This window comes from Ornithorhynchus anatinus, chromosome 3 (assembly GCF_004115215.2).
Source record: "Ornithorhynchus anatinus isolate Pmale09 chromosome 3, mOrnAna1.pri.v4, whole genome shotgun sequence".
Taxonomy (NCBI): domain Eukaryota; kingdom Metazoa; phylum Chordata; class Mammalia; order Monotremata; family Ornithorhynchidae; genus Ornithorhynchus; species Ornithorhynchus anatinus.
Genome location: NC_041730.1, coordinates 68,827,094 through 68,829,970, shown reverse-complemented (window position 1 = coordinate 68,829,970; position 2,877 = coordinate 68,827,094). Strand labels below are relative to the sequence as shown.

The window sequence follows — 2,877 nt, the reverse complement described above, 5'->3', positions numbered from 1 at the left end:
CCATCACTTGCCTGCTGTGCAATCTTGGGTAAATTGTTTAACTTCTCTGCATCTTAGTTTCCTCAACTGTAAAATGGGAATTTAATACCTCTTCTCCTTCCTACATAGACTGTGAGCCCCTTGTGGGACAGGAGCTGTGTCCAAACTGCTTAACTCTTATTCATTCATTCAATAGTATTTATTGAGCGCTCACTATGTGCAGAACACTGTACTAAGTGCTTGGAATGTACAATTTGGCAACAGAGACAAACCCTGTCCAATGACGGGTTTACATCTAGCCCAGAACTTCCCCTACCAGGCTCACACCTGGAGAGTTTCCAGTATTCTACCAGTCTTGGCTATGGGAGAGAGAGTCAAGCAGAGATATATCCATTCCATTCTTAGCTTGGGCAGTGGCTAGCGAGTGGAAGGCAATCTGCTACAAGTCAAAACTCACCTGTGCTAGACAGCAGTGGCATGGGAGAAGGTCGAGGTTGGAGATTCAAGTTGACTGACTGCAAGGAAGAAGGCAATGGAAACCACTTCTCTACTTTTACCAAGAAAACTCTGTGGATCCACTACCAGAACAATTGCAGATGTAGGTGGGGCATTCTGGGAGACATGTGTTCATAGAGTCGCTCTGGGTTGGAAACAATTAGACAGCATAAGATAAGACCCCAGAGCTTAGAATAGTGTTCAACACATAACAAACACTTAACAAATACCATGAATATTAAGGAGCTCACAGTTTAGAGGGGGAGAGACAGAAATTCGAATAAATCAATTACAGATATGTACTGAAGTACTGTGAACCTGAGGGTAGGGTGAATAGCAAATGCTTAAAGGGTACAAATCCAAGTGCGTAGGTGACTTAGAAGAGAAAGGGAGCTGGGGAAATGAAGGCTTCGGCAGGGAAGACTGATTTGAGGAGATGTTATTTTAATAGAGCTTTGAAAGTGGGGAGAGTGGCAGTAAGTCGTATTTGAAGTGGGAGATTTCCAGGCCAAATGGGCAAGGGGTCAGCAGTGAGATAGATCAGATTGAGGTACAGTAAGTAAGCTGGCACAGGAGGAATGAAGTGTGCAGACTGGGGGCTGTAGTGAGGTAAGGTAGTAAGGTAAGGTAGGAAGGGATGAGCTGAAGTGCTTTAAGGCTGACAGTAAGAAGTTTCTACTTAATGCAGAAGTGGATAGGCAACTGGAGGTTCTTGAGGAATGGGGAGATGTGAACTGAACTTTTTTTAGTAAATTGATTTGGGCAGCAAAATGAAGTAATGGCTGGAATGGGGAGGCTTAGGAGGCAGAGAGGTCAGTGAGGAAGCTGAGACTCAGTAGTCACGATGGGTTATGATAATTGCTGAATAGTTTACATTGATTGGCTAAATCACTCATCAGGCCAAGAAGTGGAAGTAAGCTTTGTGGGATCAACTAATCCTAGAACATATAAACAAAAATTAATGCAAGGATTTAATTTTGAAAAGTGCTAAGAATGTGATGCCAAAGGTTTACATAAGACAGCCGTTCTGCCATAGTGATCATGAAATGACTAAATGTAGCATTTTGTCTGGGAGTAGAAAGTCCAAACAAAAATAAAGCAAGGGAACTATAATAAAATGCAAACCTCAGCTGGAGAAATCATACAAGATGTGGGTAAAAGCTGAAGTTACATGCAAGAAACTTGAAGGCCATTTCAGCCACTTGTCTTCTGTGTGACCTTGGGCAAATCATTTCACTTCTCTGGGCCTCATCTGTACAGTGGGGATTGAGACTGTGAGCTCCACATGGGACAGGGACCACCTCCAACCCTATTTAATGTACCCATCCTAGCACTTAGTACAGTGTCTGGCACACAGTAAGTGCTCAACAAATACCACAATTATTATCATTATTTAAAAAGAAAATACCGTAATATAGACTCAAGTTAAATATATCATGGAAACACAAAATGGCAAGCCAGTAGAAATGCTATCTAGTAAAGAAAAAGAGTCCTTCAGAGATGGGGTGCATAAGGGGTTGGTGGGGATGGGAATGGTGAAATGGAAAGCTTACCAGAGTGAGAATCGGAAGACCCATAAAAACTGGAGAAGTTACGTACCAAGAAAGTGTGGCTTGAAAGGGATCTGCGGAATATCAGCCAGAGTTGCCAAAGTTAATAATAAATGATCTGGAAATACATCAAAAGCATGAAACAGACTAGGAAGGTTATTTTCAAAAATTAAAACAAATAGCCAAGAGGCTTAGTGGATTCATTAGTTTGGTCTTTACTGAGGAAAATATTAGCAAGATTCCCCACACACAAGTTGTTTTTTTAGTCCAGGTGGTCAGGGGAATCAGATTGGATTGAGATAATTGCTCAGGAAATTTAAGTTCCCAGTTGATAAATTAAATATGAACAAATGACATCAGCCCAAAACTGGCTGAGGGTATTTCGTGAGAAAGTTGCTGGACTCCTGGCAAAGAAGCTTTAAGCTCTCTTTATAAAAAGATTCCTAAGGAACAAGAGGCAAGGAGAAAAAGAGAAGACTGCACTAGGCACTGCTAATGTGAAACATGACAGCACCACAAAGGACACTCATTTTAGGAAGAAAGTAATAGAGCTGGAGAACAAGCAGGGAAGAGTACTGAAACCAAAAAATGTTTTGGAGTAGCCTCTACATGAGGATAAACAAAAAGATTGTGACTCTAGTGTGGAAATATCAAGGCTCACAGGGAATGTGTGAAGTTTATGAAAGATATGACTAGGGGGGCATGTAGCTGTTCACTAAATAATAATAAAAAAGATAATAATAATAATGGTATTTGTTAAGCACCTATGTACTGAGCACTGTTCTAAGTGCTAGAGTAGATACAAGATCAACAGATCCCACATGGGGCTCACATTGAATCCCCCCTTTACGGG

General features: G+C 41.3%; 1 non-coding gene across 1 annotated transcript; it reads left to right on the top strand.

The window, feature by feature from the left end:
• The first annotated feature begins 288 nt into the window (after positions 1-288).
• LOC114810709 lies at positions 289-426 on the top strand. The gene has a single exon (XR_003758404.1). It is a non-coding gene; the product is annotated as a small nucleolar RNA SNORA7 (small nucleolar RNA).
• Positions 427-2,877: the final 2,451 nt, after the last annotated feature.